The following is a 13,308-nucleotide window of genomic DNA, read 5'->3' as shown; positions in this document are numbered from 1 at the left end:
TAATTAACTTCACGCCGTTTAATGGGATGGGTTCACCTACCCAGCATTTGATTTACTTCAAATCGTACTGGGGGTGATCTCTGGTAATTAGCCTCTGATGGTGCGGTCATTCGTCGGTACTCTTCGCGGAGCCGCCTTCGATTGGTATCGCCGCCTCAAGCCAGGCAGCGTGAACAGCTGGGATGACATGGAGACCAAGTTCCTGGCCAACTTCTTCAACGACGACACCGAGATATCTATCGGATCGTTGCTCGATGAGAAGCAGAAAGACGGAGAGTTAGTCGACACCTTCGTCAAAAGGTTCCGGAACAAGGCGATGAATTGCCGGGACCCGATCACAGAGGAATTCATCCTCCAAACTTGCCACAACAACCTTGGCAATGGGGACAGCACCATCCAAGACGTGGAAGGACTTGAAAGTCCGGGGAGAGCAAGCTGAGCGATTCCTCAAGAGGAAGAAGGCGGAAAGAGGCCAACCGGCGACAAGTGCTCCAAAGCAAAACTTTGTCCTACGGGGGAAAGGTAAGGCACATGCTAATGCAGTTGATGCTAATCAAACCTTTCAATTGCAACCTCAGCAACAGCCGGAAAGAGGCCAACCGGCGACAAGTGCTCCAAAGCAAAACTTTGTCCTACGGGGGAAAGGTAAGGCACATGCTAATGCAGTTGATGCTAATCAAACCTTTCAATTGCAACCTCAGCAACAGCCGCAGCAACACCAGTTGCCGGCGATCGTGGATCAAGAAGGGGCCAGCAAAGTGACGGATCCAAAGTACTGCGCGTACCACAGAGCGGTCCACCACCCTACGAGATCATGCTACCACCTCAAGGACAAGATCCAGGCGTTAATCGACGTAGGAGTCATAACCCCGAAACCAGCCAAGAATGTGGGGGCCAACGCAGTGTCAATCAGTTTTGGGTCGGTGCCTACAACTTGGTTCGAGCCAAAACGCGTCACCAAAGTCGGGATGAAGACGGTGAATGACGATCCGCACGGACAGCGCCAAAAGGGACTTGTGCCGCACACAACCCCAAATGGCGAAATCCTTTGGGTTCATCCAGATCTGATTGGAGATGAACAATGGGCCGGTTCGTCATCCGGGAGGAAGTCTAAAGGAAAAGGGAAGTCTTGTTATGGAGTCTCTGCTATCCCAGGGGAAGATGACGAAAGAATCCCCACTTTCCCGCTCTCTGAAGAAGAACAAGAAGCTTTTGCGACACGGAGCGGAAATGAGTATCACTACAATTATCCGCCACCTAGTGAGCAGGGGGTGAACAAGCGGGGACCAGCCAAAACTCTCACAGAGATGGGGGTAATTACGAGTCCTACACCGGGTAAAGAAGCTCTACGACAGCCGGCGAATAAACCAAAAGAGAAGAATCCCCAAGAGGTACAGAATCCGAAGCAGTCTCGTTTCAGTCGTCCAATTGGAAGAGACAAACCGGAAAGCTCGAAGACTCCGCATAGCTTCGACATTATGGCGCAATTAGCCAACATTCCTGCACGGATAACGCTGTATGAGTTGCTGCGATTATCCAAAGAAACCAGGGAGGCCCTACAAGAAGCTTTGGCCAATGCAGAGGTATTTCTGACTCAAGTCAAGCCGGTGCATGAACAGCCAGAACCGCTGAGTCAACAGTGCAACATAGCGACTAAGAACCTTCCCTGCATTACTTTCACCAAAGAAGATATGCAGACGAAGAATTCGAACCACGATCGGCCGTTATATTTCGTCGGATACATTGGCTCCAGCCAAGTCAACCGAATCCAAGTGGATCCGGGTTCTGCTGTGAGTATTATGCCGCTTCGATTGATGCATTTCCTCAGCATTCCAGTAAGCAAGTTGGCGTCCACAGGCACTGTTATTTATGGATTCAACACTAGTGGGTCAAGACCCTTGGGTAAGATCCGGGTGAAGTGCCAGATGGGAGATCTGAAGACAGAAGTCACGTGTTATGTGATCGATGCGGAGACTTCGTACAACTTACTATTGGGTCGGCCTTGGATCCATAGTAACGTGATAATTCCATCTACTCTCCATCAGTGTTTGAAGTATGTCGACACTGACAATGAGGTTAGGACGGTGGTCGCGGATAAGCAACCATTCAAGGGGTATGAGAATTATTTCACCGATTCTCTCCTTTATGGTAACGAATCCGATACTGAACCATCGGCCCAGGGCACAGACAGCGGAGAAGAAGCTGATTCTGAAGCCGGATTCGATTACAATGGCGGTTTTGTTTTAAATGACATTGTACCCTTTGTAATCAATCTTGACGATGAACAATCGTCAGATGCAGATTGTAACTGGCAACTTGCCGATATTGCAATAAAAGATGATTTAGAGTACTCCTTGTCTCTTGATGATGTGATAAAAGAGCTGTACGACAATCCTGAGTTGTATATGCCGATCCGATCATCCTATGTAACGAAGGAACACCTCCAGCATTCTTTCGGAACAACCATGGTCATCCCGAACAAAGTAAGAGGTGCTAAAGAAGTGATTTACGGTAAAGGAAAAAGCTCTCCGTTACCAGATCATTTCCTAAGTGAAGACGAAGATGATGACAAACCTGGTCGACATCTATCCAAGTATAGTCCAGAAGCGCGCAAGCTCATGGAAAAGCAGGGCTACGATTTCACACTCGGAGAAGGTTTATACTTCGATCGAGGTCCTCGTAATCCAGCCAAAGCAGTATATGTACCAAAAGGTAAACCTGAGGATTATTATAAATATGGGCGAGGCTTAGGTTATGTTTCATCAGATGACGAATGTGGTTGGCAAATCATCGATCAAATTGCTAACAAAGCCAAGAAAGGATACTCTCCCGATGCTTCAGAGTGGGACTCCGATACAAGTCTGGGAGAAGTCTTCAAAACCCTAATGTCAAATATGGCTACAGCCGATCCATCCACCATGGAAGACGACGATCAAATGCCAACATGGGAAGACCCGTGGGTTGGGCAAGAGGATACGTAGGCAGTCTTTAGATGCAGCCGGTTTGATCAGTTGATCAAGATTGGGGGAGATCGTGTTTCAGCTCGAGTATTGTTCCTGGACCTGTTGAGGAACTATTGGCGGTCGACCGGTCCGGTCGACCGGATTCGTGCACAAGGAGGTCGGTCGACCGGCCCGGTCGACCGACGGCTCTCTGGATTCTTTCGGGGTTCTGCTGGAGGTGGTCGGTCGACCGGGTCGGTCGACCGGAATTGATCGCAGTCGACCGACCCGGTCGACCGACGAAGCGGGTTTCAGTTGGTTCAGGTTTCCAGACCCGTTTCGCTTGGGAGTTGTATAAATACCCTAAACTCGTTTTTAGGGTTAGAGGTTGGGCGATTTTGAGCTGAGCAAAGGGAGATTTGAGGGCTTCTATTGTTGGAGTCTATTTGAGAGATCTTTTGGTCTTATTTGAGGGTTTTGAGTAAGATTTGTAACCCTAACTTGTACTCCCCTTTGATTTGAATAGTAAAGCTTCCCTCTCCTTGCCCCGTGGACGTAGGCATATTGCCGAACCACGTATATCTTGTGTTTGTGCTGTGATTGGTTGGCTTGCATTGGTTTGTGGTCTACTATTGTCTTGTGTGTGCCTTCGATTTGTCAATTTAGGGCTTCCGCGGCGCACAACAGCAATGACGTATAGTAGTCGAACGTATTCAGTTACTTACGTTGGGGTTTAGAGAGAGACTGAACCGAAATTTGACACTTACGTTCGGTTTTAGAAAAACTTTCCATCGGTTTTAAAATATTTGGAACCATAATAACACAAACTGAAGGCTCTCAGCATAACTTTCCAGAACTTACGATTGTTCAAAGATAAATAGATAATTCGTACTAATATTTTTATATATTTTAATTGACATGTTTGATTAGCGTGTAAAGTCGATGATGTGATAAATTTTCTCTTCGGATACACGGGTAATAGCCTTGTTATCTAGCTAAAAAGTTCTCTAGCGTCTAGAAAGTTGTCATAACTATAGGTAATATGAAAGAAGAAAATAACAGGTGAAATAATAAGAAGAAGATATATGAAGACTCGAGCGTAGATTTGTAACAAAGAATTCGGTTAATTCGAGAAGGCTTGATTATGATTATGAGACAGCGGAGACGACATGTTTGATATACAGAATTGAACTAAATTTACCTTACGCGGCAATAATTCCCACGGCACTCATGTGGTATCCTAACGCTATGTTTGGTTTGAGAGAATGAGAGAAAATAAAAATAAAGAGAAAGTAAAAAAAGAAAGGAAAAGAAAAAGAAAATGATATTCTTTATATTGTTTGGTTAGAAAGAATATTGTAAAACAAGTTAGAAGAAAATTCATAAGAAAGTCATTTTCTCTTGTTTGGTTACCTTTATGAGAAAAAGAGGAAGAAATTATCACAACATAATTTTTATTTATACTTTTTGGAATTAGATTTAGATTTTAAATAATTTACAAAAAATAATTAACAACCAAGAGCACAACCACAATTCCACTAATTAAAAAACAACATTTCTAACACATAATATTTGTAGAAAGAAAGGTCAATGAAAGAACCAAAACAAATCTAAAATAAATGTCATGATATTCCTAATATTAAGTATAATCAATTTCTAGTCACAAGTCTATTATAATCAATATTCCTAATATAAAGTATAATCAATTTCTAGTCACAAGTCTATTATAATCAATTTCATATAGAAAATCTTAACCAACAAAGTCTATTATAATCAATTTCATATAGAAAATCTTAACAAACAAATTCTATTACAATCAATTTCATATAGAGAATCTTAACCAGAGAGAGAGAGAGAGAGAGAGAGAGAGAGAAATATGCCAAAGTCCTTGGTTTTTGACTTTAGTGAGCCCATCAAAACATCAATCTCGCATCATTCATCCCCTGAAATTAATTCAAAAAATTCAAATAAGTAGAATATGAACATAAAAAACCTATATTGACAAAAAAAACATCAAAAACCTATAAAATGAAGTCTTAACATTCTTTTAGAAGCAAAATGAAACTATCAATCGTCATATCATGGTTCTTTTCTTAAGGCTAATCATCAGAAATGATGAAAGTGACTAATCATCGTAATGTTAAGTTTGTCCCAGAAACATGTGGCTTCATGTTCTAATCTTGTGAAATTTAATGAATACTTCCAAACGGAGAGATAACTTGAAGGCATGCTTATTGTAAATGTGTACATAAATCAATATGGGAGAAAAGAATTTCAAAGCAATAAACTTAGAACTAGAAAAAATTTACTGTAGAACACAATGTAATAGTGACATTCTATAATCTTTTTAATTTCATAGTGTTCCTGAATTTGCAAAGCAACTATTTTTGGAGCACTTTTTGGTAAACTGTCCATGCTATCCTATCTTGTAAGATGTCATGTAGATCTCAACTCATAAGCATCCAAAAATGAAATAGATCACCAAATAGATGGCTATACAAAGTTACTAATCTCAAATACATAGATGACAGTTTAAAAAAGAAAACAATCATGTAATGGTCTCGCCAGGAGCATAACATGAACATATTCAAAATTAAAATTAACTACAAAGCCTTCAGAAGAGATATGTTGTAATAGGAGCCTAATTATTTGTGACCCAGTTAGTTGATGCTAAATAGTGGAGACATTTACAAATAAAAAGGGTATATATTATCAGTAGCAACTAAAATTTGGAGGGTCAGTTAATTTCTTTTCAGAATGTAACATTAAGCTCAAAGAGTTCCAGCCACAGATACATGCATACATGCACACTCACGTGCACGCATGCGTGCAAGCACCCATGCAAACGTATGCATACATATATGCACAGGCATATACACACTCTAAAATAGAATTCTAACCCAATCAAACAATATAATCCACAACTCACACTATAGGTATTGAAGCGGGAAATCAGCATACTGATGGCTTCAACAAGTCAGCAACATACGATATTCACTTATTTCATGTGAAAGGGAAATTATCTGGATACTCTTCTAGTAGTAGCACCCACGTCCCACAATATACTCCTCTAACAGAGACAAACAAAATATATTAGACAAATGAAATCAATTCGTGTTCATATTTTTACTACTTCATGCAGTGCATAGAAGGTGTTCAACTAGGAACTAAACAATTACAAGTACTCTTCCTTTCCTAAGATACAAATCCATGCCACATAAGAAGGTTATTTTCAGTGTAGACCGTAGATTGGTTTTTCTTTTGTTCAAGGTAAAAACTGCCCACGTGACTGCACTTTAAAGATACAAGTCAGTTCATTTAATTCGATCCTCATGAAAGCAAACTTCATAAGTCAATAGCAAGGAATCATCTAATTTTTGTTCCAATATGGCACTTATCCATAACTCGATCCTATGCATACCAAAGGAAAGCCTATGTCACTTTGTTGAGTAAGTCGCTCCATAAGTAAGTTCATATGTTCATCTTTTTGAGCTAAGATAGATCTATCTACATACTCTACTTGGTGGATATTAGTTACCATAATAGCACCTACATATGCTGCATATGCAGCCACAATCCCTGCTGAATTGCTGAACATTTTATCTTTTTCCTTTGTACTGCCCATTCATCATCTTCTTTTGTCTACAAATTCAAACACTTCCTCTAGTAAGCACGTCACAAACTAAACTCTGAAGTTCATAGTCAAAGGTAAAGAAGGGGTGAAATCTCACTGAACTATAACATTTATATTTTCTAACAATGTCACTACAAATTCTTAATCTCGCATTGAAATAAGAATTAGCAGAAAAATTAATGATTGAAAGATGGAAATTTAAGGATTGGAACTAAATTTTGAATTTTTAATGTGAATATGCTAGTAGCCGGCACAAATCAAGATTGTCCTTGAGATAGGCAATCATCATTTGCTATTCTAGGACCCAAATGAAATCATGTAAAAATGAACGAGAAACAAGGTTCAAAGTTCCATGAAGGAATAGAAAATTGTGGAATTGTTACCTGCCTGGTATTCAAGTAAAATCCATGATTTCAAACATCATATCTCAGATTAGGAATCCTACACGTTCACATCATATACATATATATGTGATCATCATATTTTACCGGATATGATTATCTAGTGCATGCTAATAGATTGTTTTCCTATTCCCAGGTTAAACAACGACGAGGTCTAGTTACTATCCAATCGGTGATTTGTCAACAAAATCTGAACAGAGTAGGTCTCTGTAAAATTAGTCACTTTATTTGACTATGTCAGGACCCAAATGAAATCATGTGACTACAATTAATGTATTGATAGATAGGTCTTTAAATTTGCTTTCAAATGGAGAAGGTTTCACTTCAATCTGCAATGTACACAGAAAGTTATAGGCATTTCTCTACAGCATGTACATATGTACAACATTTTCCAACTCAGTCGCTTTGAGGGGAGAAACCAAGCATTCATCTGAGTCTAATTGTATTGATGAAAAGGTCGTATCAGTTATATTCATGATGCCGCAAACGACACATCAATCCGATATGTAGAATAGAAGTTATGGTTGGTGTTCTTTGTTGTGTAAACCTATAGGAACCAGACATCAATCAACTTAATTTCTTTTCGTTAGAGAGTATGCAAAAAAAATTGTTTCATGGATGGCACCAAAATGTTGCAAATTCATAAACAAATGTTCTTTCCTAAAGTTTCAAATACTAAAAACTCCTCTTATATCAATGTTAATCATACTCAAACGTTTCTGATAATATACCCCAAAACTCAAAGTTGCCAATGTACAGGTTGAAGAATCTACAAATCATCTATATATACAAATTCTGAATATTGATACTAATTAAGGACAGAATGTCAGTAGACATTAGTGAACCTCTGCAAGAAATCAAAAGTGAATAATGTCAACAACTGCTACTTCAAAAAATGCTTCCTCCATTGCCCTTTATCCCAAGTTTAGAATACAACAACAGCTCCCAAATTTAATATTGAGCAAAAGAAGCAATTGACCCAAATTTAGTTGAATCTTGAATGCAACAGCTCTCTTTTAAGGTATTGAGCAAAAGAAGCAAGTAATAATCTACAGACAAAGGAACCCTCTGCAGGGGTCTTGAATATAAATTGACAGTAAGAAATGACAGCAACAAATGCACACATATTTACATTCAGAATGAAGGGCTAGTAACCTCAGTATACGAGCAACTTACCAAACCAACGTATCAGTTATTTTCATCTACTTAGGTTTCAGATTAATTTTACTAAAACCAGATAATACTCAATAATCAACAACCACCAAGCAAATACCCAATAAAAAGTGAGGTTAAAATCAATAGGTCCCCCTTAACTATGATCACAACATAGATCAAATAAGGGCTGAAGTCTCAATTATACTAGTTGCAACTATAATATCTAATACCATAAAAATCGAAAATTTTTTGCCTCAACTGATGAATCATTGAGTTTTTTCTTCGCTAGATTCATTTTCACAGGAGAGTGATCTGAGAGGAGAACTCGAATCTTCAGCAAATTTGAGACAACCAATCCGATCGGATAGCTATAGTGTCGCTTTGTTGTCGAAAACTGAGAAGTTGAACAACGGTTTGATTAGCATCGGACTGGGATTTGATCGGCATTAAACTGGGATTTGATCGAGAGAGAGAGAGAGAGAGAGAGAGAGAGAGAGAGAGAGAGGAGAGAGAACAAGGAGGCGAAAGAGAAAGGAGATGGACTCGAGTTTTGGAAGGAGAAGCGAGAGATCGGGATCAGGTTGGGAGGCGACGAGCAAGGCGGTTCCGTCTCTCCCCCTCATTTTCACTGGCAGCGGAGAGAAAGTGGAAAAGAAAAAATATATACCGTTTTTTCTATCGTGAAAATTATTTTCTTTTTCTCTTTTATTTTCTTTTAAACCAAAAAATAGAAACACACTCTCTTTTATTTTACTTTCCTTTCTCTCCCTTTCTATCAAACCAAACAGAGCCTAAATGAAAATGGATAGAGATATTAGTTTATTATTCTCAAGGAAATTCTCTTTCGAAAGATATCAAATTACAACGTCTGGTTCTTGCCTAGCATGGTTGCCAATTGAAAGAAACTTCACCATTAACTTCAAACTCATGATTTTTTTCTTCTTTACCATCAAAGCCATAAGTAAGAGTACAAATTTGTAGCTGAAGGTGACTGGAAAAAAAAATGAATGGTGCTTCAACGCAAAGCCTAAAGGTAAGTGATAACATCCTTTGATCAGATGCAGGTTAATGAAAAGACGTTAATTCGCTATTCCCCCTTTTTAGGTTATATCAAGCTCCATATCTAAGTTCATCACGTAGGGCATTCGCTCTAGAATAGTATTTCTCTGTTGCATCAAATGTAAGGTTTTACCCGTATCTCAAATTTCAAGATAAATTACGTATTTAGTTTCCTGAAAAGTTTCAACAGATATAACAAGTAGAAAGAGGTTATTTCTGACCACATAAATAAGGATCAGATGCTAGAACTTGTGGACTCTCTATTAATATAATATTCACTTCTGCCAGTACTACAAAAATACTTTGAAGGAAATTGCGGCCTAATGCTAACACCTTTTAGTATCTTGTATCAAAAATTTTCAGAGGATGGAACTAGGTTGAGCAAACCCTTCAAACTTCATTCACATACTCATCATGCTAAACATTATATGCTAAAATATAATTAGGTAGTCCTCTCAATAAGTTATAGTGTACATCAAATTACAGATTTAACCCTACTCGGACAATACTAAAAATCCTATGCAATTATGGGAAGGCCCTTTCTTGCTCATATTTGTCTTGGCCGGGGATTAGGCACCAGCTCCTGGACCTAAAGGGTCAAGTCACGCTTATAACTACTTACAGAAAATTAGTACATTTCAACTGGATCTTCCTTATTTTAGAGTCCTATGTGATCGTAAAATGCTCTATGCGAAGGAAAAGTTTTGTAGGACATATGTAAGACCAACAATACATTATAGATCTAAATGTTGGGCAATTAAAAAACATGTGTGAAAATGAGTATATCAGAAATGAGAAAATATGACGGACATGTGGATATACCTAAAAGATTGGATAAGAAAATAGGTGCGGTTCAAATAAATTAGAGGTTGCTCTTATTGAGAAGAAAATAAAAAAAATCGACTGAGATGGTGCGTTGTCAGCGACGGAGACCACTAAATGCTCTAATTAGGAAAGTGATAAGATTAATTAAATATTAAAGAATAGTAAGAGGTAGTAGGCCTATAAAAACTTAGTTGAAAGTAATTAAGAAGAATAAAATTATAGTTAATTTAGTGGTGGAGGTAATCCTTAAAATAATTTGAGTTGGAAGAAAAAGATTCACATAGCCAAACCCAATAAATTTGGATAAAGGTTTTCTTGTTGCTGTAGTTATCTTGTCGACACCATAAGCTTATGAAGAAGCTAATCTACTAAAAAACATCTATACTACAGAATGAAAAGCATGAGCAATTACCTTCGGTTGAGTCAAAAAGAGTCCCCAACACAGTTAGTCCACAATTGCTGATAGAAGGTGTCAGTTCATCATCGAGTAAGATGTTGCTTGCCTTCGCATTCTTATGTCACTATTGGCGGAGAATATACGCAGTGCATAAGTCCATAAGCACATAACCTGTGGAGTCCATCAACAATGATAAAAGTAGGAACTAACAGAAAGCAACTAATAATGTGATAGAAGAACATTAATAATAATCTCCAACCAATGTTATCAATGATTCTTTCAGAGGGTAACTTGAGTGGTATTTCAATTGACTATTAAACTGCAATACTGAAAAGTTACTTTGTAATTATTCATTTGAAGAATATGTGCCCCATAGGGCAATTCCCTCCACGGTTTGAAACTGGTCTCATTTTCCTGGCATCCCCTTTTACCATATTTTACTGAATAATTCTTGGTTGTAAGTTCCAACTGTGTGTTCCTTTGTTGTTCACACAGTAAAAATCTAATGTTGAAATCAAGTCAACAGATCCTTCGATTGAAAACCTGGGAATGATTGTCCAGAGAACTGTTTTTGTACAATTACTTTTGTAGAGTTGGTGAAAAATCAGAGGTATGCCTCTGGAAGTTGGGCGGTCGACCGGCAATGGTTCTGCGGTCGACCGATATGTGCACACAATTCTTAGTGTGCCTCTGGACTTTGGGCGGTCGACCGGACGAGACGCTGCGGTCGACCGCGATTTGTCCAGAGAGCAGACTGGGCCTCGGGATAATTTGCGGTCGACCGGCAGTGGTGCTGCGGTCGACCGACTATCGGGTTTCGGCCTGGGTCTGTTTTCCAGACCCGTTTCAACTGGGTTTCATATAAATACCCAAGTTGTTGTTCTAGGGTTTATGCAAGGGAGATTTTGAGCTGCTGAAGGGGATTTTCAAGGGCTTCTTTTGTTGGAGTCTATTGGAGAGATCAAGTGAAGTTGTTTGAGGGTTTTTGGGTAGATTTGTAACCCTAATTTGTATTACTTTCCCCTTGATTTCTATTAGTGAAATCCCCCCTCCTTGCCCAGTGGACGTAGGCGACATTGCCCGACTGTTGTGCGCAGCCGGAAATTTCGGCAGCACCTCCGGTGCCGCAAGGTGCACAACAAGAGATTAATACAATGGAATTCTGTTTCTCAAAGGGAACATAGAAATCTGAAAGCCTAATATCCCATCAAGAGGTGGGATATTTGCTCTTCCTCTCCGTCAGCTCTAGGACTGCGCGTCGAGGGATCCTACAAGCTATTATGAAATCACGGCAATGAATACAATTTTACGTGGGTTCGGCAAACTGCCTACGTCCACCGGGCCCAAGAGGGGGGGATGTACATTAGAGGGAGAAGATACAACTGGGGTTTAATCTCCAACAATCTAAACCCTCTCCACAAACTCTCAGATCCCTCCCCAGCACAAAATCTGCCTCTCAAAAAGGATGCCAAAACCCTAAAAAATGGCTACACAAAACCTAACCAACAGCCAACATCAGCTCTGTCGAATTTCCGGCTTATTCCACGCCGAAAAATCTTTCACGCCTGCGAGAATCCAGCGCCGCCAAGTCTCTGGCGTTGGAACTGTAGCCGTCCTTTCTGCTGCGTGGCCTTTTCCCAGGCTTTGCACCGCCTGCTTTACTTGCTTTTGCTGCCGCCAAAAGAACCCCCCTCACTCCTTGCACGAAAGCCTAGGAATTCTCTCCCTTTATAGGATGCTTCGGTGGGCGCTAGAACTTCTTCACGCGGAAAGAATTCTCACACGGAACTAACATGAAGGTGGGCCCCTCAGGGTGTAACTTCATTCGCTGAAAACAAATTCCCACATGTGGTGCCATAAATCACGTGTTCCAATTCTCCAACTCGACGAAGTTTTCCCAAAACGAGCCGAACCCACCAAAACCAAATGCCTCACTTATTTAATCCCAGTACACCATGGCAAGCACGGATCATGACAACGGACTCCCATCCCACCAAACACAGCACCACGTACCACACCAAACAGCCACACCACAAACCGCACAACACAACAACAAGTCGAGACCCCAAACGGGAGTGCGAACCTTCAACCCAAAACAAATAGTGTCTACTCACCAATCAATGGCCCTACACCCGACTACACCGTAAAAATAGCTCACTGGCTGAGACCAAATGCGGAGTAGCAAAGCACATCACCCCACAAATGTCAATGTCCTCACCCAAAATCGATCTCCCACCCCGCATCAACTAATCCAAACGCGGCCCTGCATCCTGAAAGACTGCCTACGTATCCTCTTGCCCAAGAATCAAGCCGAACGTAGTTCAACCCAAATGGCCCGCAAACGACCTCAAGTCTAATAGAAGCGTTCGCAACGCTTCTCCAATAATTCCACCAACTCTGGCGGCTGATAACACTCCAATGAGCGCTCAAACACCTCCACCACTGAGACGAACCAATGGCCATGATCCAGACTACAACTACCATGCTGCAGCTCGAAATCAATCAACGCGATCCGATCTCATCCAACATCCAACCACGATTCCCTATCTGGTCACATCAGCTGGAATCCCAAATGATGCAGTATACGATCGCGGAGTTTCCCACCCCAACGTGGAGTAGCAATCACTCTCACACCCGCTGCGATGTCCTTACACTAAGGATCGTGATCCCACCTAAACACCTGTGCCGAAGAGTATAAATGTGACATACCTGCTTCAAGAACAAAGTCAGAAGCCCAATACCTGATAATCAAACACGCCTCTGAATCCCCAAATGTGCTATCGCATCAAATCTCCGACATCCACCGATGTGAACCAAGCTGGCTGGGTAGCCCAAAGCATCCGACGCAACCCAAAATTCTGAAACAGGCTCCACCAGATCGCAAAATCTCTATGA

The 13,308-nt window shown here is 40.5% G+C and overlaps 1 long non-coding RNA gene across 2 annotated transcripts; it reads right to left on the bottom strand.

The window, feature by feature from the left end:
• Positions 1-4,669: 4,669 nt before the first annotated feature.
• On the bottom strand, positions 4,670-10,994 carry LOC109828387. Of its 2 annotated transcripts, XR_002243670.1 has the most exons (3): positions 8,363-10,994; positions 5,872-6,012; positions 4,670-4,885 (listed from the first exon to the last, which is right to left on the bottom strand). It is a non-coding gene; the product is annotated as an uncharacterized LOC109828387 (long non-coding RNA). The 2 variants fall into 2 exon arrangements; XR_002243671.1 differs by lacking the exon at positions 5,872-6,012.
• Between the last annotated feature and the right edge of the window lie 2,314 nt (positions 10,995-13,308).

Source organism: Asparagus officinalis, unplaced genomic scaffold (genome assembly GCF_001876935.1).
Source record: "Asparagus officinalis unplaced genomic scaffold, Aspof.V1 AsparagusV1_Un1268, whole genome shotgun sequence".
NCBI lineage: Eukaryota > Viridiplantae > Streptophyta > Magnoliopsida > Asparagales > Asparagaceae > Asparagus > Asparagus officinalis.
This window is presented reverse-complemented; position numbering and strand designations above follow the sequence as displayed.